Source organism: Taudactylus pleione, unplaced genomic scaffold (genome assembly GCF_031769625.1).
Source record: "Taudactylus pleione unplaced genomic scaffold, aTauple2 ptg000113l, whole genome shotgun sequence".
Lineage (NCBI taxonomy): Eukaryota > Metazoa > Chordata > Amphibia > Anura > Myobatrachidae > Taudactylus > Taudactylus pleione.
The window spans coordinates 9,300,417-9,327,854 of record NW_028284515.1 but is presented as its reverse complement, the minus strand read 5'-3'; the positions used below and the strand labels follow the sequence as shown (position 1 = coordinate 9,327,854).

The window sequence follows — 27,438 nt, the reverse complement described above, 5'->3', positions numbered from 1 at the left end:
TTGCAGTCTTCCCTTGTGTCCCATTAACGTCCTGGTTCTTTGGGTTAATCCGTTAACACTACTTTACGATCCTGCTTCTTACTGGGCTGGATCCTTTTCTTACTTGGTCTGGGATATTTGTAGACGCAGGCTGGTGGCTGACGTCTTCTGTCCACATTTACCAATAGCTTTGACAATGATCTTCTCGGTAGGACCATGGTCTGGCATTACGGCTGGTTTATGACCGCAAGAATGCCAATGTCACGCCAAGCAAAATCTCAGCCTCAGAAACCCCTCTGTGTATGCTCTGAGTTTGGGGAATGTTCAGTAAACGGGTCTTAAACTCTGCATCATGTTGTAATGACCCAACAACCGGCGAGCCTGGCAATTCAGAGAGCTGAGGTAGGTATGGTACAACACGTGCCGTTCGGCTACTGGAGTCGGAGTACGGGGTTGGATAAAGGTTACTGGGAGAATGAAACTCTCATTTGATGGTTCTTTAGAGAATTAAGTCAGGAAGAGCATTAAAAATTCATATGTAGAGTTACTGATGGTAAAAACATTTGCATTGTTGTTTAAATGTCTTCTGTATGGCAGCCCTCATTTTTAAGCAGTGTCGTTTTCAGTTCTACAACTCAACAGTAATGCAAATATGATATTGACATATATAAAGTTAGCTTTGAAGTTAGCCTGCTGTGGGTGTCTTATGCTTTGTTGCTGCTTGTCTGGATTCTGGAATGTTGGAGTCTGTTTGGAAAAGGGATAGATATTAATCACCTTTACTCACCTCCTAGAAAACAGAACAATTAATTCACCCTACTCACATCAGCCCCAACATTAAATTATTAGCACCCACGTTTAATAAATACCCTGCACCCCAACTAGCCTCAGCATTAAATGAATAACACTCACCTTTAATAGAATTTCCTTTAAGTAAACCTGACATTACATTATTAGCCTCACATTTAATACAGAGGCCCAACATTGGATTAATTGAATATACATTATATTAATAGATTTCACCGAGACTAAATCTCGTACTGTGTCATACATTCACTATCAGCATTTACTACTGTATATATTGTGGTGAGAGGGGTTGTCTTTCACCTGAATTGCCCACATTCTGGTGGAATCAGATCCCTCCAGGGTAGGCTGGAGTGAAACCTGTGTGTTCTGCATTAGCAGTGGAGGTGTGGAATTCCAGGTTTTCACATTTACATAGACCAAGCTGGAATAATCACTGGAGCACAGGAAGGGTTTGAAGCTCTCATACACCTGATGCTCGTTGCCCTGATGCTGAGTAGCAGCCAGGAAGTAGGGACACAGGAGCTCATTCAGACACGCTCGCTAAGATGCATACTCTCGCTGCTGCCGGTGGTATGCAGTGTGTATGCATTGTGCGCATGTGCATACCTTAGCGAAAGTTCACAATGCATTCGCTCTCTGCGCATAGACAGCCCAGCAGAGTGAGTGACAGGAGAAGCCGTTTGTAGGTGGTAACAGGGGATGGCCATTAAAAACGGGGGAGTGGAGGTGCAAATGCAGGCGTGCCTGAGCATCTCAACGGCATTTTAGAGGTGTGCATAATTAAAAGACAGCATCATAGTACACGTCACCTGGTTTGTTTCTACACTGAAGTGCTCGCAGTGCTTGCGGCAGGGTATGGTCAACCTCAAGCACTGCGATAGCATCCGATGTTACCCGATGTGCCGATGGTTGCATACACTTCCTAGACATGACATGTACAAGTGGGTGTCTTAAGACAGGCTGGTGGGTGTCTGCATACACTATGTGATCGCTCTCTAAGAAATACTGGGCATGCTAATGTATTGCTGTGCGAGAACACTGCCTACGCAATTTGCATACACATCAAGCGATCACATCTAACGAGCGGCTCTGAATCAGGCCCACAGTTTGCACATCTACCTTTTTGTTTCTGAGCCTTTTTACTGTACCAAATGCAATAAAATAGTAATCTTCCCATGACACCTCTAAAGTCTAATCACATCATTTACTACATGCCACCACGCGAATTAGAGGAGGGGAAGGTCCAGGTGGGTGGTGCGGGGAGTGGCATCATTGTGGCCACAGTTGTGCCATTGAGCAGTAGGGGCAGTGAAACAATGATATAATTCACCAAACTCAGTCTTCTGGCTGTCCTGCTGCTCCCCACTATTATCCATTAACGGCCCTTGTGATTTCTGTTGAAAGTGGAGAGTGCTACTGCGCACACTCCATTTTTTTCCTCCAGGGAGGTTTCATTCCCTTTTCCAAGATGGCCACCAGACTCAGCTACTGCACATGTGCAGCGCCATCTTGTCACTATGTGAAGTGTAACAGTGGGAGACAGTAGTCTCCCACTTAACTCCAGAGACACCCCGCTATTACTGCCAACCACCTTCCACCCAACACCTTTCACCTACCCGGTCACCAGATACATTTACTGGCTGGTGAGTTGTATATCACACTGCTCCATCAAACCAGTGTATAACAGTGAGTATGGCTGTACAGTATCTCATATAACACCAATAAAACCACTCCACTAATTAAACAATTGGGCTGTTCATTGTAACAGGGCACCTGCTACACTTAAAACCCTGTATACACATATTTCCAACATCTTCAACTCATCCAAAGCACTTTTCCCAACATTTTTAATATATATACACCATGGCCCTGATTCAGACCCACTCGCGAGTGGCTGTCCGCTCGCAAGTGGGTCGATGTTCTGCACTGAGCATGCGCACGACGGAGGGAGCTCCGTCGTGCGCATGCGCCAGACGCGACGAGCGAAGGACTTTCCTTCGCTCGTTGTGTCTGATCAAAGGGGGCGTGCTGTCGATGTTGATTGACAGCACGCCCCCTTTGGTGGGCGTGCCTCCCTGACGGGGGCGTTCCTAAGGGAACGCCTCCCGTCAGAAGCCGGCCCACTGACATTACTAGTGATGTCAGTGGGAGTGATTTTGGCTCTGATAGAGCCAAAATCACTCCGGAGCTTGCGGTTGAAAACCTCAACCTTAGGCTCTGGCTCGCAGTTTCGATGGTCGCGATGGTCACGACCATCGCGGCCATCAAACTGCACGCTCGTATAGGCTGTGGGTGATGAACCACAGCTATACGAGCGTCCAGGAGGACGCTCCATTTTTATGGAGGGCGGCCCTCATTCAGAGCGTGCGCTCTGCTCAGAGCGTACGGCTCTGAATGAGGGCCCATGTTTCTAAGGGCTAGTTAATAATAATAAGTATATATCTCAAGCCATAAATATTTGATCACGGTAAGAGCTAAAGCTCTACAATTAGTTTATTATTGCCAAAGTATTGTATTCACCTGTTTGTTTACAACGGAAATGAATAAAAATAAATATCACAGGATTACAAGACTAGTAAATTATTGATGACCTGCTAAGTTACAAAGTGCTGTATGTAAAGATAATGTAAGATAATGGTCTTTATTGATCTAGAATGCAACGAGCAATGGAAAAGCAAGTTACAGTGCAGCCAGGTGCACATCAGTTACAAAGCAGAATACTCACCCTGTTCATTCACCCATTGAATTTCTCTAAATTAAATTCCTGTTTGTGGGAGTTTGCATTGTATTAGTCAATAAGAGTACTCGGGCATAGAGACGATTCAAAGAAAGCTCTTTATTTAATCTTTTCTTTTGTATGCTGTCTTACATATAGTGGGACTGTTCTGAGTTGGGAGCAGAGAAGAACGTAACTTAGAAGAATATACCTTACTGCAATTCCAGGGGTGCAAATACATTTATTAATTTCCCATGCAGGGTAAATATTGGCTGCTTTTGCATGTAGCCAACACATGCTGGACAGCTTTATTTTACATTTAGATTTCAGTTTGGACACACCCTCTCAAATGTACAGATGTACCTTATACGCTATTGCTGCAGTCGCGCCAAACAGCCCCTCTCGGCGCACCAGGTCCCGTGCGACTCTGCTAGTGTCAAGAGTCTTTTTTTCATGTTTTCTCTTTTTGCCTGAATATGCATCTTAAGTAGAGATGTGCGCCGACCCCCGTGTTTTGGTTTAGGTTTTGGATCTGTAGCTCCCCAGGTTTTGGATATGAATCTGGTTTTGGATTTTTTACCTTGGTGTTTTGTTTTTTGCTTTTGGTTTTGGATCTGTATTGTTTCCAAAAAATGATATAAACAGCTAAAACCACATAATTTGGGCCTGTTTTCCTACAGTATTATTAACCTTAATAACAATGATTTTCAGGCATTTCTAGGCATTTTTAACCACCTCACAGCTCACAATATTGATTTCACTATTTTTCACCAATATAGGCCAAAGGCTGCAGCGAGCTGGCTGGCTGAAGTAAACGACAGAGCAGCGGCACAAACGCACGTCAGTTTAAAAAAATATAGGACATCTATGAAACATTGCCACACAGCAGTGGCAGACAGGATGGCAGTTTAATAAACTATAATAATGTCAGTCGGCAATGCCCCAAATTATGCAAGATGGAATTGTCCCACCCACTTTTATGTGGGATATTAAAAAAGACATGCACAGTTTAACAAACCAAGCACTTTAGCGAGTAGGACTTACACTTTTGTGGATGAACTCCTTGGTTTGTTTGGGCCCCCACTAAACATTTTTTGGAAGGACTACCTTCAATCATTAAGGAGGTTGATGATGAGGGAGTTGGAGATTGCATGTGCTGGTCAAAACTGCTGGTAAGTGATACTGGACTGCTTGTTATTAATATACAAATTATTATAATTTTGTTAAATAAATTGCATGAACTCACTGCAAATGACATAACGTCCCTTCCTCTGCTTAACTTTTGCTTTACAAATGGAACACATACCTTGACAACTGTTGTCAGAATTTAATTAAAAATAATTCCAAACCCAAAACGTGGCTTTTCTGGCTTTCTTTTTATCATGAGCAAGATATGCTGCCACTGGTGGCTGATTTATGCAAACATCCTCATCATCAACATCCTCATTAGTTCCAGATAGGACACAAATTTCCCCCTCATCCTCCTTTTACACTTCCTTGACACTATCATCCTCATTTTCTATTATTTCACCATCTAATACTAGTACAGCCGTCATGGCATCAGTAATCCGCTGTGAAAGTGGGGGATAGCTGTTATACTTACTTCCTCTATCAAAAGACTGTTTAATAGTCATTTTTTTTTAAATTACTACTAGTAGTAGACTTCTTTGTCCCTTTATGGGATGAAGATCCACCCCCAGCAGCAGCAGCAGATGTAGCACTCAAGGATCCTTCTGAGGAATCATGGATAGGAGAAGAGTCAGTTATCAGTTATGCTTATGAAATAGGATGCAGGACTACTTCCTATCAAAATTGAGGATGTTAATGATGATGCAGGTGTTGGTGGTGGAGATTGCAGACGCTTGGTTCCAGATCGATGGGAGCAACTAGGTGACACTGAACTGATTGTTGTTACGTTTTTTGTCCCCAAAGTTTCTGAATTTGAAATACCCTTTTCAATTTGATGAATGCGTTGCAAGTGACATAACAGGGAGGAGGTTCCTAGATGGTTAAGGTCCTTACCTCTACTCACTGTTACTTGGCAATTGTTACAAATGGCTTGGCAAAGGTTGTCCGGATTTGGGTGTAAATAATTCCACACATGAGAAGTGGATTTTTTGGTCTTTTGACCAGGCATGGCAAAAATGGGATTTTTCCCAAAATGGGCAACAACTGTTGCCTGATTTACAGTTTTTATATAAACATCCTCGGCATCAACATCCTCATCATCATCATCAACATCCTCATCTTTCTTGTTGTTATTGCCAACTACATAAATATTCTTATCATCCTCCTGGTGCAATTCCACAGAAGCATCCTCGATTTCTTCATCAGCATGTTGACTTGTGCTGCTCATCCCCACATTTGAAGAGGGCACACAAATGGTGGAAGTAGGATCCTCTTCAAGTACAGTATTAGAAAAGTCAGGCTCACACATGGCAACAGCAGACACACTTGCACTCTCCTCGGGGATCTGTGACTTTTCAGAGACAATTAAAACATTTTTGTACCTCTTCTACAAGCAGAAGGGCTAAATCATCACAACTAGAACCACCAGTCATAAATAAAGGCCAAGGCCTTATCCTTTCCTTGCCACTTTCTGTAGTGAATGGCATATTGCCAATTTTTTGTTTCTCTAAAGCTGACTTAGCTTTACATTTTTTATGCTTTAATAGGGTAAAAGTTGAATTTTTTAGCCTGACTTTTTGGCCTGAATTAATCCCTGGTACAACGGCCTTCATAGAAGACGTTGACGGCCTTGCATCGTCATCAAAACTGTTACCGGTATCTACAACACTGGTATGTGGATCCTGCTCTCTGGTCATGTGACTGTCCTCCATACTCACTGCAGTCTTACAGCTGTGTCACCAAGCAATTATAGTGCAGCTAAGTTGGTGCTAACGCACACAACCACACACAGAAATTTTTTTTTCACACTGGGGGTGAAGAGCACCCCTGAAAGAGGCAACAACCCCTTAACAGAGAGCAGCACAGCACCCCTGCACACCTACGGAGATAACAGGTGTGGCTAACACGCACACAGAAAAAATTGTTGGATTTTTTTCACACTGGGGTTGAAGAGCACCCCTGAAAGAGGCAGCAGCCCCTTGACAGACAGCAGCATAGCACCCCTGCACTCCTATGTTGATGACAGGTGTGGCTAACATGCACACAGAAAATATTGTTGGATTTTTTTCACACTGGGGGGGAAGAGCACCCCTGAAAGAGGCAGCAGCCCCTTGACAGACAGCAGCACAGAATCCCCGCGCACCTACATTGCTGATAAGTGTGTTTAACACGCACACAGAAAAAAATGTTTTTGTTTTTTTTTTACACTGGGGTTGAAGAGAACCCCTGAAAGAGGCAGTAGCCCCTTGACAGACAGCAGCACAGCAACCCTGTGCACCTACGTTGCTGACAAGTGTGGCTAACATGCACACAGAAAAAAATAATAATTTTTTCACACTGGGGGTGAAGAGCACCCCTTATGGACAGAGCACCCCTTGGACAACAGTCGCAACACAGCAGAATAGCCAGCCCCTATGGATAACAGCCAGCCACTATGGACAGGACAACAGCCAGCCAGCCCCTATATATGGACAACAGACAACCAGCCCCTATTGATGGACAGGACAACCTCAGTCACAACAACAGCCAGCCAGCCCCTATATGGAGAACAGCCAGACCCTAAGGACATTAAGCAACACAACTGTAGCCAGCCCCTATGCAGAGCAGCACAGCACAGTTCCCAGCTCCCTCCCTCTTCACTCTCCACAGCCAGAATGAAAAATGGCGGCGATTGCGGGAACTTTATAGAATCCAAATCCCGTGAGAATCCGACAGCGGGCTGATGACATTTTGCCTCGTTTTCAGATCTGAGTCAGGCAGGAAAACCCGAGCCGACTCGGATCTGACTCAGATCCCCTAAGTTCGGATGGGTTCGGTTCTCAGGGAACTGAACCCGCTCATCTCTAATCTTAAGGTGCCATACACAGTGTGATTTGTATAAGATGTGATCTCGTATGCAATCGCCCTTGAACTCTCTCTGGCAGCTGAAGTGAACGATGTGCAGCAAAAGCTGCACGATGTTCACCCAATCTATTGTGCAAGATCTAATGATTTGTATATTCATGAGTTCGAGTGCGTTATGACACACATGCATGTAGCACAGACTAGGGAGATCCGTGCTACATGCATCTGTATCATTCACACAGAAGCACGGATGGGATCAGTGAGACCCGACTGTGCTGCTGTGTATTTTAATGACACAGATGCATGCACGGACCAGGAGATCCGTGCTACATGCATCTGTGTCATTGATACAGAGCATGGACGGGATCAGTGAGACCCGTCTGTGCTGCTGCGGTAAAAAAAACCCAAAACACCTGTGTAAATTCTTTTTAAAAATGGCGAGACCCAGTGCTGGTTGTGCTTAAATACAAGGGACAAACGACGTAGGGGTCCCCTGTACTTAAGCACAAGAAGCACCGGGCAAGTCAGAACCAGCCCTGGTTGCCAAAATATGGTGGACAAACGACATAGGGGTCCCGTATACTTTGCACAACCAGCACTGGGCTCTGATATGGTCCTGGCTCTGGAATACAGGGGGAAAAATGAGTAGGGTCCCCCTGTATTATCCAGAACCAGCACCAGACTTTTTGTAGCTGGGGGGGCTAATGCCGCAACCAAGGGAGCCCTTTCACCGGCCCCAAGCCGAAGCATTAACCCTGACCGCTAGTTAGCTCAGGCCGGGGATCCCCAATTCAGGGGCCCCCCTCTCCAGGGTAGCCCAGGCCTAGGCTGATAGCCCAGGGCTATCCCTAGCACCCCTGGGGTGGTGGGTGCTGAGTTGAAGGTGTAGCATAGTGCATTTGATAAAAGTAAAAATATTGTCTTTTGCTGTGGAATTACAGATCCCAGCAAGCCTCCCTTGCATGCTGGTACTTTGAGAACCACAAGTACCAGTATGTGGGGCATTACGGGTCCACTGGTACCTGTAGTTCCACTGCAAAATATATATTAAAATAAACACTACACACACACCTTACACACACCCCTCTAGCCACCCCTGTGCGCTGCAGTCCTAAGCTTACAATCCCACAGCACTTGGGCCATGTCACCCAATCAGCTCAGTCGAGAGAAAATATTTTACCCCTTTTCAGCCCCTTAGGAGTCGAGTTTCTTAAAATCCCTGCTTAGTGGGTGCTTAGGTCATGGAAGGAATATCAGATTTGCCTACTCTCCCAAAGCGGTCGGGAGGCTCCAGAAAATCGGGTGGCGCTCCCGACCACCCAGAAAAGAAGCCAAGTCTCCCGGTGTCGGCCTAACTTCCGAGTTAAGTGGGCGGTACAGGTGGCTGATGACGATAATCCCGGCATTGCACAGCGGGGGCGGGGCCAAGATGACACAAACTCGTCTTCACGTCCCCGGCACCGCCCACTGCAGCTGCTCCACGTCCCATGCAGATGACATGTAGTGTAGTGTGATTATCACCTAAATTCGCATTGAGAATTTAGGAAATATCACAGGGATTTATTCAAAATCTCTTACAGGGACAGAGCTTGCGATAAAGCTCTGTCCCTGCGAATCCCCTCCACATCCAACAGGATGTCACAGCATCTGATGGTGCAATCCGTGTATAGGGCTGGTAACGTGGGGAACACCAGTCTTCTACCTCCAGGAAAAGGCTAGTTGTAAAATTCAAAAAGCACATCTGTGCAGAGCATCAAGGGGGACTGCTGGGCAGGATGAAAGCTACTTGGAACAGCTCTGAGTGTTCCATGTTTATTATACACCACTTGCACACAACAAGTGTCCACACCTGCAATTTTATTGCACTGTACATCCACTTCTATACCTCTGTGGGCTATTGTGAGTAGCACGGGAGTTTGTTGAATCTGTCCAGGCTTGGACTGGGCTGCCGGGGAATCGGGTATTTCCCCGGTGGGCCCCAGTGCTTTGTGGCCACGCCCCTTTCCGCGAGGGGGCGGGGCTTAGCGGGCCGCGAGCGGGGGTGGGGGGGTTGCTGTCATCCATTCTCTGGGTCACTCACTGTCAGAGCATGACAGTCCCAGTAAGTGTGACCAGTGTCGGACTGGGGCATGAAGGGCCCACCAGGGGAATGCAATGGCAAGGGCCCGCAGGGGCATGACCAGCCATTGGGTACATGTGGTCATGAACTAGAGGGGCGTGGCGATCCCACAAAGGACACAACATAGTCTTAAAATAATCTGTGCCCTTTTAGTCCACTAAATAATATGTACCCCCTCTATTAGAAAAGTAATCATATGTGCCCCCTTTAGTTTTTAAACATAATGCGCGTCTGTATCAGTGTAATACACATGTTCTCAAACTCGGTCCTCTGTCTGTCTATCTATCTCATATCTCTCATATTTATCTCTCTATCCATCTCATATCTATCTACTTTATATCATGTGTCTCTCTGGGCAGGATGTACTAACACTGTGCGGTACATCCCGCCAGTAACAGCATCCTTACTGATCGCATATGTACTAACATATGCGATCAGTACCACAAAGGACAGCTCTTCCGATAAGAGCTGTCCTTTGCAATCAGCGCTGCACCCTGGACTTCCGGGTTTGTGACCTGGGAGTCCATCTGCGCATGCGCAGAGTGACGCGTGGCTGCAGGGCTTGCTGGGAGGGGGGTCTGATCGGATCCCTCATACCAGCGCGATGCCGAAGAAGCCCATAGGCGTCGGATCCCCAGCTGCCAGCCAATAGTACATATGGAAAATGCAGTAAAACCATGAAAACAAGGGTTTTTATCGCATTTTCATTTAGTACATCCCGGCCTATATCTCATCTCTCTCCCTCTCTCTCTCTCTTATATATATAATATATATATATATATATATATATAATGCACATTTTCACCTGCAATTGTAAAAATTAAGTTATCGGGCCATTCATCAACAGGGTAAAGCAGGAGATATCACAGATATCTCCTAATTACCTTCCTCTTGCGGACTGGCCCGCTGTCCCCATACACTAGTATGGGGACAGAATTCATCAAGCTCCGAATATATAATATTTTCAGAGCTTGACTGTGGGAGCACTGCTGCTCCGGGCTCGAAACCCGCTCCTTCCCTATGGTAAGAAGGTCTGGGTTGCGAAGAGGGATCCTTTCAGATCCCTCCGCCACTCTCCGGCTCCTTCCACCGAACGTCGGGCTCTTTTGCGCATGCGTTACCTGTAGGTCGTGCATGCGCAGTCCCGTCACTGCTCCTATATGAGCATTGAAAAGATTCACAAGCCGCTTGCGGGGACAGCTGATTTTGGATCAGCTGTCACCGCGCCAAAGCAATGATGAATTGCTCCAGTACCCACGTGAGTTAGAATGTTAATTATCGAGGTCCGTTCGGTCCACGATAATTAACATCATGAATAGGCGTCTCTCCATCTATCTCTCTGTCTACCTATCTTTGTAGTAGCTTTAAAAATAAAAAACTCACTCTGCCGAACCACCACTAGGACATACTACCCTGCTCACACCCATGTATTATCCCTTGCAGCACATGGAGTTACTGAGACAATCCACACATCATGACACATGTATTTATTACTGTATAGCAGGGTGCACACTGAGCACTTTAGATGCAAACGTGCATCCGCCTGATGTCAGTGTGAGTGTGACCGCCACGGCAACTGATTAAGGCAGTCCCATGGAGGAGGAGGTACTGAGATGGACAGCAAGTAAAAATAAGAGGTAAAGGAGAAGAAGACATAGGAGCCCATTTATTAATGATCGCATTTTGAAACGCGATCAGGGCATGCAGTACCGCTCATGATCGCATTGCAAAATGCAATCATAGCGGCCGGATGTATTATCCGGCACATGCAGGGTGACGGGCTCCGAGGAGCCCGTCCCTGCTATGTGGCCGGACTGCATTCGGGGCCGCTGCGGATGCGCAGTCCCGCGGCCTGCACATGAGCGCCGCCCATTGCCAGCGGAGGGATCTGGGAGATCCCTCCGCCGGCTGATATGCGGTAAGTTGCCATAGACAACGGCGGCTAACTCTATCTTCATATGGCGTTAGCTGCTGGGGCCAATATCGGGAATGAGCATTCCCGATATTGATACATTTGGCAGCATCGCATCCCCCATAGAAACCTATGGGTGAGGCGGCTGCCGGCGGCAATGGAGGGATTGCAGCAGGTATCGGAGATAGCTGCTGTGGTCCCTCCTTCATACATCCGGGGGATACTTAGTATTTGAGGTAAACCCATGAAAACGTGTGTTTTCGGGGATTTTACCTCAAATATTGAATGATAAATGGGCCCGAGGGGCAGATGCAACAGAGAGGGACAGGAGCAGCACTACAAAAAGATAAAAGAGAAAGGGGGTATATAGAGACAGTGTAGCTGGAGAAACAAAAGCGAGGAAAAGAAATAGACAAAATGGAGAAGAAGAGAGGGATGGGGAAGAGCTAGCATGGAAAGACCAAGTACAACTGCTAGTATAGTTAAAAAAAAATGTAATATCTGCTCCATTTTTTTGTTGTAAAACAGTACTTTTAAAATATAGTACTTCAACATATAAAAAATAGCATTCATAAAGGCACATTGTGTTATGTAACTACCCTAACACATAAATCTATTCATAAGTACCAAAACAAAAAACAATTAGCCAGCTGCATTAAACTTGCCAGAGTTGCATGAAACAATGACATAACTTCAGCCCCTGCAGTGCACCAATAGCAGCACTATTACAGTATACAGTATATTCTTTATATAGTCCCCTTTAATAATTGTTTACCCATATTTCTGTAGTGTAAGGAACTGAACCTTATCCCCCTCCATCCATCCTCTTAAACCCCCTGCACTTTTTTATATACCTTAGGCTTCTCTTGCTTGTTTCCTCATCCTTCCAGTTTGTCCCTTCCTGGCAGCTTCGTTCTGTGACAGCTCCTCCCAGCAGGTCCTGCATCCCCGCGGCGCCCACATGCAATCTGAGACTGTCACTCTCAGCTGTGTGTGGCTGAAGGGGATCACACATCAGGTGAGGAGATCCAGACATTACCAGTTGCATAATTTGTGATCCAACTGCAGATCCACAGGCTGCTAGGTATAACAGGCAGCCTGTTGAATGGTGATTGCCAGGGCTGTGATTTTTAGGCCAGGCTGTCTTTGTTGTCTGGTGGGGGCGGAGCTTAGTCTCCGCATGAGGAAGGCTCCTTCGGCTGGTGGTGGGTGGGGGCAGGCAGGAGCCCTGTACATTCACTTTCACTTTCCCAGTTCCCTCCGGCACAGTCCACTTCCTCATGTGCCTTTATGAATGCTATTTTTTATATGTTGAAGTACTATATTTTAAAAGTACTGTTTTACAACAAAAAAATGGAGCAGATATTACATTTTTTTTTAACTATACTAGCAGTTGTACTTGGTCTTTCCATGCTAGCTCTTCCCCATCCCTCTCTTCTTCTCCATTTTGTCTATTTCTTTTCCTCGCTTTTGTTTCTCCAGCTACACTGTCTCTATATACCCCCTTTCTCTTTTATCTTTTTGTAGTGCTGCTCCTGTCCCTCTCTGTTGCATCTGCCCCTCGGGCCCATATATCATTCAATATTTGAGGTAAAATCCCCGAAAACACACGTTTTCATGGGTTTACCTCAAATACTAAGTATCCCCCGGATGTATGAAGGAGGGACCACAGCAGCTATCTCCGATACCTGCTGCAATCCCTCCATTGCCGCCGGCAGCCGCCTCACACATAGGTTTCTATGGGGGATGCGATGCTGCCAAATGTATCAATATCGGGAATGCTCATTCCCGATATTGGCCCCAGCAGCTAACGCCATATGAAGATAGAGTTAGCCGCCGTTGTCTATGGCAATTTACCGCATATCAGCCGGCGGAGGGATCTCCCAGATCCCTCCGCTGGCAATGGGCGGCGCTCATGTGCAGGCCGCGGGACTGCGCATGTGCAGCGGCCCCGAATGCAGTCCGGCCACATCGCAGGGACGGGCTCCTCGGAGCCCGTCACCCTGCATGTGCCGGATAATACATCCGGCCGCTATGATTGCATTTTGCAATGCGATCATGAGCGGTACTGCATGCCCTGATCGCGTTTCAAAATGCGATCATTAATAAATGGGCTCCTATGTCTTCTTCCCCTTTACCTCTTATTTTTACTTGCTGTCCATCTCAGTACCTCCTCCTCCATGGGACTGCCTTAATCAGTTGCCGTGGCGGTCACACTCACACTGACATCAGGCGGATGCACGTTTGCATCTAAAGTGCTCAGTGTGCACCCTGCTATACAGTAATAAATACATGTGTCATGATGTGTGGATTGTCTCAGTAACTCCATGTGCTGCAAGGGATAATACATGGGTGTGAGCAGGGTAGTATGTCCTAGTGGTGGTTCGGCAGAGTGAGTTTTTTATTTTTAAAGCTACTACAAAGATAGGTAGACAGAGAGATAGATGGAGAGACGCCTATTCATGATGTTAATTATCGTGGACCGAACGGACCTCGATAATTAACATTCTAACTCACGTGGGTACTGGAGCAATTCATCATTGCTTTGGCGCGGTGACAGCTGATCCAAAATCAGCTGTCCCCGCAAGCGGCTTGTGAATCTTTTCAATGCTCATATAGGAGCAGTGACGGGACTGCGCATGCACGACCTACAGGTAACGCATGCGCAAAAGAGCCCGACGTTCGGTGGAAGGAGCCGGAGAGTGGCGGAGGGATCTGAAAGGATCCCTCTTCGCAACCCAGACCTTCTTACCATAGGGAAGGAGCGGGTTTCGAGCCCGGAGGAGCAGTGCTCCCACAGTCAAGCTCTGAAAATATTATATATTCGGAGCTTGATGAATTCTGTCCCCATACTAGTGTATGGGGACAGCGGGCCAGTCCGCAAGAGGAAGGTAATTAGGAGATATCTGTGATATCTCCTGCTTTACCCTGTTGATGAATGGCCCGATAACTTAATTTTTACAATTGCAGGTGAAAATGTGCATTATATATATATATATATATATATATATTATATATATATATTATATATATAAGAGAGAGAGAGAGGGAGAGAGATGAGATATAGGCCGGGATGTACTAAATGAAAATGCGATAAAAACCCTTGTTTTCATGGTTTTACTGCATTTTCCATATGTACTATTGGCTGGCAGCTGGGGATCCGACGCCTATGGGCTTCTTCGGCATCGCGCTGGTATGAGGGATCCGATCAGACCCCCCTCCCAGCAAGCCCTGCAGCCACGCGTCACTCTGCGCATGCGCAGATGGACTCCCAGGTCACAAACCCGGAAGTCCAGGGTGCAGCGCTGATTGCAAAGGACAGCTCTTATCGGAAGAGCTGTCCTTTGTGGTACTGATCGCATATGTTAGTACATATGCGATCAGTAAGGATGCTGTTACTGGCGGGATGTACCGCACAGTGTTAGTACATCCTGCCCAGAGAGACACATGATATAAAGTAGATAGATATGAGATGGATAGAGAGATAAATATGAGAGATATGAGATAGATAGACAGACAGAGGACCGAGTTTGAGAACATGTGTATTACACTGATACAGACGCGCATTATGTTTAAAAACTAAAGGGGGCACATATGATTACTTTTCTAATAGAGGGGGTACATATTATTTAGTGGACTAAAAGGGCACAGATTATTTTAAGACTATGTTGTGTCCTTTGTGGGATCGCCACGCCCCTCTAGTTCATGACCACATGTACCCAATGGCTGGTCATGCCCCTGTGGGCCCTTGCCATTGCATTCCCTTGGTGGGCCCTTCATGCCCCAGTCCGACACTGAATCTGTCCCATTGGGTGTAACTGGGTGACAATTAAGGGAGGGGTTGGCACTTAGGTAAACTTTGCCACAGGCATGTAGTTGGTATTGTGGTCTATTCAGAGACGGGCAGATGCAGATTGCGTGCTGATAATGATAACTGCTGCTCTCACAAGCGTATGTATAGCGGCAGTGCAGCCACATACTGTAGATGCAGTTGACACTGAGGGGTAAATTTACTAAACTGAGAGTTTTTAGTGGAGATGTTACCCATAGCAACCACTCAGATTCTAGCTATTATCTCCTAGAAGGTGCTAGTTAAATGTTAAGTAGACTCTGATTGGTTGCCATGGGCAACATCTCCACTTCTAAAAACTCTCACCTTAGTAAATTTACCCTTGAGCACTAGCGGAAACCGGTAGCTTCTTCCAAGCACGCAACACGCACGCTTTGCATGATGCAACTTTGAATTAGCCACAATGTTTTGGACATACGTAGTAATCAATTCCCGGAAGCAGGAAACACAAACTCCTGACAGGCACCTGCCCGAGGCAAACCCTTATATTAGTGGTGTTTGTCATATAGTTTCCACCATACACTGGAATGTTAGGCTAATGACCGTGAATTCCTTTCAGTACTTCCCTAAAGCCTCTGGGAAAGAAGGATAGCAAGTTACAATAACTTCAAGTTTTGCAGCCTGTGATGGAACTTTTTCTGCAGAAATGTAAAGTATTTTTTTTGTTGTACAGTTCTCAGACAAAAAGAAAAAGTCAGCCTCCAGAACTTATTGTTGGGATTAAAGAATCTTCTGTTACCCTTGATCTTTATGCTAAGCAAGCAGTTAAAAAAGCTGTGTTCCTGACAAGGATATAGAAGGCGGATGTTCTCATTCATAGTAGGATTTTTCAGATGCATTAGAAAACTCCTCTAATAAAGGAAATTGAAGAAGCACCTAGAAGTTTGGTTTCTGCAATGATGCAATCTTATATAGAAGTCAATGGGGATAATAAGAAAATATCCATGTCAACACAAAAATCCCTCTTTGAAGAACACACCAGTAAGAACAGAAATTTCTCAGCACATAAGGCGGTTAAAGATTCAAGAGGGAATTTCATTCTTCACGAAGAACGCAATGGGCCGTTCCACTGCAGTGCCTGAGAGATGACACATTGCTTGGAATGTAATGTAATGTACCCCTTAGCGGGTGAAGAGTTGGAAGCAAAAAAAAAAACTTTGCACCTGTGTTAACCATGTTGCAATGCAAGGCATGCAAATACCTGTGTATTATTTTGCATATAGGGCAAACTTTCAGTACAGACCTGTTTCCTATGCAGATGGCTATACTCAGTGTCAGACTGGTACATGAAGGGCCCACCAGGGAATGTAGTGAAAGGGGTTCATGCTTAAGGGGTGTGGCCAGGTAGAAGAGGGGGTGTGGCCAGTCACCACAGAGGGACTTGGCCATCCATTAGAGAGGACAATTAGCCTGGAAAGAACAGGGCCCCTTTTGTAAAGGAAGGGACAGGGGTGTGTCTGGACCACTAACATTGATTGGCAGGAGGGCTAATATTTATGTGATTTCCATAGAAATTAACCAATCACCCAAGTTCATCCATGGTCCTGCTCTACCAAGTTACTGATCCTCTAGTGAAGTAAATATGTATCATTTGAGTATACAGTCTGGAACCTGCCTTTAGAGGAGGGGGTGGGGCCCCCAGGCTGTGGGGAGTTCCCCTGTACACCTGTGGGCCAGTTCGACCCTGATGCCTAGTTATCCTGCTTCCATGGTACAAAGCCATTTAATTCACTGATGAATGAAGCAGTGATAGTTGTTTGTTGTCATAAGCAATAAAAATAAAAGAACTGTCACAAAGTTAGTAGCACTTGACATCCCAGAACAATGGCACACTGACACTTGGCATCCCAGAGCAATAGCACACTAAAACTTGGCATCCCAGAACAATGACACGCTGATGCTTGGCATCCCAGAGCAATAGCACACTGATACTTGGCATCCCAGAACAATGACACACTGATACTCAGCATCCCAGAACAATGACACACTGATACTTGGCATCCCAGAACAATGACACACTGATACTCAGCATCCCAGAACAATGACACACTGATACTTGGCATCCCAGAACAATGACACACTGATACTCAGCATCCCAGAACAATGGCACACTGATACTTGGCATCCCAGAACAATGACACACTGATACTTGGCATCCCAGACCAATGACACACTGATACTCGGCATCCCAGAACAATGACACACTGATACTCGGCATCCCAGAACAATGGCACACTGATACTCGGCATCCCAGAACAATGGCACATTGATACTTGGCATCCCAGAGCAATGACACACTGATACTTGGCATCCCAGACCAATGACACACTGATACTCGGCATCCCAGAATAATGGCACACTGATACTCGGCATCCCAGAGCAATAGCACACTGATACTTGGCATCCCAGAACAATGACACACTGATACTTGGCATCCCAGACCAATGACACACTGATACTCGGCATCCCAGACCAATGACACACTGATACTCGGCATCCCAGAACAATGGCACACTGATACTCGGCATCCCAGAACAATGGCACACTGATACTTGGCATCCCAGAACAATGACACACTGATACTCGGCATCCCAGACCAATGACACACTGATACTCGGCATCCCAGAACAATGGCACACTGATACTCGGCATCCCAGAACAATGACACACTGATACTCGGCATCCCAGAACAATGACACACTGATACTCGGCATCCCAGAACAATGGCACACTGATACTTGGCATCCCAGAACAATGACACACTGACCCCAGAACAATGGCACACTGATACTCGGCATCCCAGACCAATGACACACTGATACTCGGCATCCCAGAACAATGACACACTGATACTCGGCATCCCAGAACAATGGCACACTGATACTCGGCATCCCAGAACAATGGCACACTGATACTCGGCATCCCAGAACAATGACACACTGATACTCGGCATCCCAGACCAATGACACACTGATACTCGGCATCCCAGAATAATGGCACACTGATACTCGGCATCCCAGAACAATGACACACTGATACTCGGCATCCCAGAACAATGACAAACTGATACTCGGCATCCCAGAACAATGGCACACTGATACTTGGCATCCCAGAACAATGACACACTGATACTCGGCATCCCAGAACAATGACACACTGATACTCGGCATCCCAGAACAATGACACACTGATACTCGGCATCCCAGAATAATGGCACACTGATACTCGGCATCCCAGAATAATGGCACACTGATACTCGGCACACTGATACTCGGCATCCCAGAACAATGGCACACTGATACTCTGCATCCCAGAACAATGGCACACTGATACTCGGCATCCCAGAACAATGACACACTGATACTCGGCATCCCAGAACAATGGCACACTGATACTTGGCATCCCAGAACAATGACACACTGATACTTGGCATCCCAGACCAATGACACACTGATACTCGGCATCCCAGAATAATGGCACACTGATACTCGGCATCCCAGAACAATGACACACTGATACTCGGCATCCCAGAACAATGACACACTGATACTCGGCATCCCCGAACAATGGCACACTGATACTCGGCATCCCAGAACAATGGCACACTGATACTCGGCATCCCAGAACAATGGCACACTGATACTCGGCATCCCAGACCAATGACACACTGATACTCGGCATCCCAGAACAATGGCACACTGATACTCGGCATCCCAGAACAATGGCACACTGATACTCGGCATCCCAGAACAATGGCACACTGATACTCGGCATCCCAGACCAATGACACACTGATACTCGGCATCCCAGAACAATGACACACTGATACTCGGCATCCCAGAACAATGGCACACTGATACTCGGCATCCCAGAACAATGGCACACTGATACTTGGCATCCCAGAACAATGACACACTGATACTCGGCATCCCAGACCAATGACACACTGATACTCGGCATCCCAGAACAATGGCACACTGATACTCGGCATCCCAGAACAATGACACACTGATACTCGGCATCCCAGAACAATGACACACTGATACTCGGCATCCCAGAACAATGGCACACTGATACTTGGCATCCCAGAACAATGACACACTGATACTTGGCATCCCAGAACAATGACACACTGATACTCGGCATCCCAGAACAATGACACACTGATACTCGGCATCCCAGAATAATGGCACACTGATACTCGGCATCCCAGAACAATGACACACTGATACTCGGCATCCCAGAACAATGACACACTGATACTCGGCATCCCAGAACAATGACACACTGATACTCGGCATCCCAGAATAATGGCACACTGATACTCGGCATCCCAGAATAATGGCACACTGATACTCGGCACACTGATACTCGGCATCCCAGAACAATGGCACACTGATACTCTGCATCCCAGAACAATGGCACACTGATACTCGGCATCCCAGAACAATGACACACTGATACTCGGCATCCCAGAACAATGGCACACTGATACTTGGCATCCCAGACCAATGACACACTGATACTTGGCATCCCAGACCAATGACACACTGATACTCGGCATCCCAGAATAATGGCACACTGATACTCGGCATCCCAGAACAATGACACACTGATACTCGGCATCCCCGAACAATGGCACACTGATACTCGGCATCCCAGAACAATGGCACACTGATACTTGGCATCCCAGAACAATGGCACACTGATACTCGGCATCCCAGACCAATGACACACTGATACTCGGCATCCCAGAACAATGGCACACTGATACTCGGCATCCCAGAACAATGGCACACTGATACTCGGCATCCCAGAACAATGGCACACTGATACTCGGCATCCCAGACCAATGACACACTGATACTCGGCATCCCAGAACAATGACACACTGATACTCGGCATCCCAGAACAATGGCACACTGATACTCGGCATCCCAGAACAATGGCACACTGATACTTGGCATCCCAGAACAATGACACACTGATACTCGGCATCCCAGACCAATGACACACTGATACTCGGCATCCCAGAACAATGGCACACTGATACTCGGCATCCCAGAACAATGACACACTGATACTCGGCATCCCAGAACAATGACACACTGATACTCGGCATCCCAGAACAATGGCACACTGATACTTGGCATCCCAGAACAATGACACACTGATACTTGGCATCCCAGAACAATGACACACTGATACTCGGCATCCCAGAACAATGACACACTGATACTCGGCATCCCAGAATAATGGCACACTGATACTCGGCATCCCAGAATAATGGCACACTGATACTCGGCATCCCAGAACAATGGCACACTGATACTCTGCATCCCAGAATAATGGCACACTGATACTCGGCATCCCAGAATAATGGCACACTGATACTTAGCATCCCAGAATAATGGCACACTGATACTTAGCATCCCAGAATAATGGCACACTGATACTTAGCATCCCAGAATAATGGCACACTGATACTTAGCATCCCAGAATAATGGCACACTGATACTCGGCATCCCAGAATAATGGCGCACTGATACTCGGCATCCAATAATAAGGGCACACTAACACTTGGCATCCAAGAGCAATAAAACACTTGCACTTGGAATCCCTGAACAATAACATGCTAACACTTGGCATCACAAACTAATGATGCACAAACATTTGGCAACCCAGAATAACTGTGCACTGACACATGGCATACCACAAAAATGGCACGCTGACTTTTGGCATCCAAGAATAATGAAACATTAATATTTGGCATCACAGAAAAATGTCACACTAATGCTTGGCATAGCAGAATAGTGGCATAAATAATGGAACCGTAACACTTGGCATCCCAAAATAATGAGACACCACCTCTTGGCATACCCAAATATTGGTACACTAACACTTGGCATTCCATTGTCAGAAGGAAATTGATTATCCAAATGAGAAAGGAAGAGCATCACAGGTTTAAAGTCATATTTACCTGCATTATGTCCACAATATGTAAAATGTAGCTGCAAACAACTTTCCCAATTTGTGGCATATTAAATAAAATGAAAATACAAATATAAAATGTATCAGATCACTACATACATAAAACTACCTGTATAAAACATGAATGTTTGCATCTTTTTAAACTGGTTCCAGTCAGTAAATTATGAATGAACTTGATTGAAATAACTAGCGCCACAGGCAAAGTTCAAACATATATATATGGCATATTTTTTTGTCTTGTAGATTAAAGTCACAGAAACTGTTTACTTTGGCAAAGTGTAACATTACATCAGACATGTACCAGCACTGCTGGATATGTATTTGGCATGAAGTTATACAAGTTTATTTGGCGAACAGACATTAAACGGAATTTGGTGAAACTGACAGGCACAGGGGAGCAGGTTCGATAAAACTGAGAATTCAGTTTAATAGCATAAAAAAACACATTACCTCAAATTCAGATGACAAATATTGAATACAACATATTTATAGTTGCAATAAATGTTCTATGAGGTGTATTTGGAAGCTCATTAAACAATCAGAGCAGCTTTAGGCAGATTTTAAAATGGATAGAATCCACTATAGTGTACAAAAATGTGCAAACAAATATTTTTTTGATGTATGCTGGACTGCTAGTGCATAGAGCAGAGTTTCCCAAACTCTGGGCTTAATTCAGACCCGCTCGCGAGCGCTGAGCGCTCGCAAGCGGGTCGATGGTGCACTAATGCGCATGCGCACGACGGAGGGAGCTCCGTCGTGCGCATTCGTGAGACCCGCATACCGACAGCCAAGCTGTCGCTATGGGTCTCGCACCAAAGGGGGCGTGCTGTCGATGGTGACTGACAGCACGCCCCCTTTGGTGGGCGTGCCGGGGGCGTTGCTGCCCAGACGGAGGCGTTCCCATGGGAACACCTTCCGTCTGGAGCCGGCCCCACTGACATCACTATTGATGTCAGTGGGAGTGCTTTTGGCTCTGGTAGAGCCAAAAGCACTCCTGGGCTTGTCTCAAGCACTCCAGGTCTCGTCGCAAGCCCGATGGTCGCGATGGTCTTGACCATCGCGACCATCTTTTTGGCTGCTCGCATAAGCTGTGGGTGGTCACCCACAGCTATGCGAGCGGCCAGGAGGCCGCTCCAATATTAGGTAGGAGGGCCCTGATTCAGAGCGAGCGCTCTGGTCAGAGCGTCCGGCTCTGAATCAGGCCCTCTGTCCTCAAGGCACCCTAACGTTCCAGGTTTTAAGGATATCCATGGTGAAGAACAGATGGTTAAATCAAAAGACTGAGGTACTAATTAAGTCACCTGTGCCCAAGCATGGTAGGTCTTAAAACCTGGACCGTTAAGGTGCCTTGAGGACCACGTTTGGTAACCTGTGGCATAGAGCATTATCGCAGGTAGTGAGTGCAGTGTATGCTGGACTGGCTGCCCTGGCAGTGTATAGAGCAGTATTACAGGAAGTGTAGTTTGGGCTAGGGATGGACATCAGAAGTCCAGCATTGAATGGTTGCTGGGCTTCCAACATCAAATCCAACGATGCGATGGCAACTAGCCATTGCATTACAACCATTCAATAGTATAACCACCGCGCATGGCATCTATTCACAGTGTCAGGGAGGAGCCTGGGGGCAGCCCAGCATTTTGGAGATTGCTGAGCATGTCGCCACAGTGACGCGAAAGGGGGTGCTGCCAATATCCACCAATATTCCCAGATGCAGCACCCCCTTTTTGGCCTTAAGTATAGCCATCACAATGGTTATACTATTGAATGGTTGCAATGTGTTTACTAGTTGCCATCGCATCGCTGGATTTTGATGTCAGAAGCCCCGGCAACCATTTGATGCACAGTTAGAAGCTGAGTGGTGGTTATGGACAACTTCTTCTGTATAGAATGCCCGCATATGCCTATATTCTGCAGTTCTTTCCACCTTAAGGGGGAGATGTATCAATCCTCCTAAAGAGTGGAGAAGTGGCCCATAGCAACCAATAAGCTATTAGCTAGCCTTTGTTAAGTACATTCTCTAAAATTATAGGTAGAAGCTGTTTGGTTGCTATGGGGAGCTTCTTCACTCTTTGGAAAGCTTGATATACCTTCCCCTGAAGGGCAAAAATGTGCCACCCTAGTTAATGGCGCCAACTTACTCTGTTTAGTTTTAGACATATAATGGGAACTAGGCTCAGCTGTGCAATGAGGCCCATGACATCACAAGCAAAGGAAGAACCCATTTGTACCACACCACCACCTTTTCTGTTTTCGAAATCCAGACACAGATCTTATGACAGGCGAAAGCTGAATAAGCTTGAGAATAGATATGAATCCTGTTTTTTTTTGCTGATTGGCTGGCCTGACAGCCTTGTTGCCAGGCAGATTAGTTTAGGTTTTCGTCAGCTGGTATGTTGTTTGACCAATGGGTTGATTAGAGGTGTGTTTATAAGGTACTGTATATAAGTTGGAGTTTTTTCTTTGCAACGTAAGTGCATCTATAGGGGGGAACTTTCAATCGTCCCCCAAGTTGTTCCCATCTAGAAGGCTGGAACTGAGATTGCAACATCTCTTGGCCACCTTGGTTAGGTGAATTAATTTAATTGATAAATAAAAGCTGTGACCTTTAAGCCAAGCTGTATTGTGTCCATGTCTTTATTTATTAGTTTAAATCTTGTGTTAAGTTAAGATAAGGTTGGTTTAAAAGGTTAATTAGCAATAAACCAATGGAGGTCTTATATTTTCTTTACATACACAGCTACACAATTCATTCTCTAGCCATTTACAGCTGCTTAAATATAATAATAAATCCAGTTAATAATGCAATAGATATATGATATTAGAAACTGTATCCCTGGGTTGTCCCCTACGGTCTTCTCTGTGATAAGTGAGGTTTTATACTTTGGCTGCACCAGTGAGAGATTTCGCCATAAATCTGTGTTGTAACTTAGTGTTCACCACCTAGTACTACTTTCTATATGGAACATACATTATAAATTGGTTTCAGGAAACTCTGTAAATCATTGGTATAAAATGAAGTGTAAAACAGAAAATGAAGCAGCAGAAGATAGGTATTCTGTGTTCTTGGGCTGGAGGAATGACATCAGACTGTTTGCATCACTTGTAAACAGTAGCCCTCAATGACATTTGCTACACATGTAACAGAATGCTGTGCAATAGACCGGCAAAGCCACTGCAGCACTTTCACAGCTGAAGCTTTTTGTTTTAAAAGTGTCATTTTTCTGGGTGGAAAAATGTGGAGTTCTAAGACTTTATTATACCACAGTCCTTGTACTGGCTTTCCTGGAGTTCCTTCCAAAGAAAGGCCCACAGCTATTACAACCCCTGCTGCAATTATAGTTATTCTCTACAGTCTGTAGATGTGTTGTATGTGAGTTCTGATGTTATACAGTAACTTCAGTGTTCATTATAAAAACTTGTGTGTTATAAGCAGTGGAGTATCCTACCTAGGGGCTGTGAGGCTGCAGCCCCCTCCAGTAAAATCCGCCACTTCAGTGAGAAAGTGCAGTTCATGACTGCACTGGCTTCACTGTGACTGGAGGTGGCTTCCCATTGGAAGGGCCACCTGCCAGTCACGCTGAAGACAGGCAACCAGGGGGAGGTGTCTCCTCCTTCTGGGACTGCCAGTCCGGACTGCGATCAGCAGAGAGCGGCTTCCAGTGGAAGCTGCTGCTCTGCCTTTCAGGCAGCCCTATAGGGCTTCTTGGGGCTGCAAACAATGCAGCCCTGAGAAGCTGGTGTGCATGCGCGGCGCCACCGCCGCTCATGCACATGCGCCGGTCCCGACGCCTGCCAGATTCATTGAGCAGGCGCCGGGACCCAAGCCAGCAGCAGTGGCAGCCCCCCTCAGGTAAGAGAGCATTAGCCGCTGCTGGTTATAAGGAAAAAGGCACCTATTACTGAAAGAATATATTAGAATTCACTCTATATTTCTGTGGTAGCCCGGGTAGTGGGCACAGATAGGTTAAGTGTAGCATGGTACCTTACAGCTGAGATGGCAGCTCCAGCGGATCTTCCTTCCCCTTTCCACCAGCTTTATCCACCTCAGGCTGTAGCAGGGAGGCTCCTTACAACCAATAAATTGAGATAATGTGACTGCCTTGGTATATAGAATAAGCAAGTAGATTTATTTAAGGGGAGGTTGGGTTAGAAGGACATAGATCCAGGGCAGATCACTGTTTGAATAATCATCACCATACATATGACAGCAGCACAAAAAAGAATATAGCAGTTTCAACACAGTAAGCAATAAAGTAGTAAACAGGCAATGGGCATTAACACTTTCCAATGGGTATACAGGCTTCTTTATCTTTGCTGCTGCAGCACCTCTTTGGCTATAACTAGGAAAAGGGAAATGTGTTGGTTGTCTTAATATACATTAACCTTTGCAAAACACTGATTGTTACTCAGCAGATTTAACATAAAACTCAAAACTGATCAATATTTGCACACAAAGTTCTGTCATTGGAGTACTCTGTTGCTGGATGATAACTGACCTATTACATACATGAATTTGAATTCCATAATTGGTAATAGCAATAAGTTTGCATCTATTGCTGTTCTTTCCTGAATCCAGAAAGCAATAGCTTTAGCTTTCCAATGATAAGGTACAATAAATACAGTTCAATTTGAAATTATCAGCACTGCACAGTAGCAATCTCAATCCCAAAGTGCTTTTTAACTCATATTATTTCACACAAAATGGCTGCCACTCTGTATACTGACAAACTCAGGAACTATTTCTCTAGTACATCAAACAAGATGAATATCACACTGTTTACTCAAACTAAGGGGTCTATTTACTAAGCAGTGTTAGGAGATAGAGTGAAAAGTGATAAGGTACCAGCCAATCCGCTCCACTGTCATTTCACAGGCTGTTTGAAAAATGACAGTTGGGAGCTGATTGGCTGGCACCTTATCACTTTTCACTCTGTCTCCTAACACTGCTTAATAAATAGACCCCTGAGTCTCTTGCACAAGTCAAGATTACACAGTACTTGAAACATAACAGATCTCAGTATCTCTCAATAATTCTCATTATCTATCAGTAATTCTCAGTATCTCTCATACACTCTCACAATAGTTCTCAGTGCCGCTCAAATAGTTCTTAATAGGCCCTCAATAGTTTTCAGTATGCAGCAGCTCAGTAGGGATATCTCCCATCTACAACTTTTTTACACACTCACAGCCTTCAACCATCTCAACTATGGCTCACAGTGCTTGCACACTGTCTACGGCTCTCAGTCTCAGCTGTTGCGCTTCTGTAGCTGTCTCTCAGCACACCATCAATGGGTATGCAGTGGGTTTTATCACCTCACCACTAACACTTTGCCCAGTCTCTTGCCTCTCACAGCAGACCTGTGGCAGCTCACCACGCTCAGCACTCAATGGCCCTTATTTAGAGGCGGTCGCAAGAAGCGATCACTCTCTCTGAATGAGGGCGGCTGCTTCCTTTTTTTTAGTGCGGCCTCCTGGTCGCTAGCTAAGCTGTGGGTTACCACCCACAGCTTAGCGACCGACCAGGTTGATGGTGTTCACCATCGTGACCATTTTGGCAACCGCCAGCCCCAGGGAGCTTCCTGCTCTGATCGAGCAGGAAGCTCCGCACTGACATCATGCTCCCCACTGACATCACTGATGATGTCAGTGCGGCCGCCTACAAAACGGGGGAGCTGTCGATCAACATCGACAGCCGCCCCTTTTGTAGAGAGCTCCGGATCAAGAGAGTTTCTCTCTCGCTCCGGGGCTTGCGCAAGCGCAGTGCGGCTGCTGCGTGTGCACAGGGCTAACCATCGACCTGGTTGCGAGCGCTTCGGCGCTTGCGACCGTGTCTGAGTGAGACCCAATATCTTCCAGGCTCACTCTCAGCTGTGCATGTGCAACCACAAACACACTGTCCTGTTGCTGACTTGTCTCAATTTTGGCATAACAGATCCACCCGGTCCACTGGTTACTGTCTGAGCCAAGGGTATTCAATTTTTATGGTCAATATAAAAGCACTCAGTCTGCTATAGTGAGTTCAGGGGATCCCATTGCTATATTGCCTAGAGGGTTAGGGGGCCTAGTTCACTTGCATCCAGTTCATATACTGT

At 46.0% G+C, this 27,438-nt stretch overlaps 1 protein-coding gene across 3 annotated transcripts in view; it reads left to right on the top strand.

The window, feature by feature from the left end:
• KCNH5 (potassium voltage-gated channel subfamily H member 5) overlaps positions 1-27,438 on the top strand; it is a 543,084-nt gene that overhangs the window by 115,878 nt on the left and 399,768 nt on the right. The gene's annotated exons all lie outside the window — the stretch shown is intronic.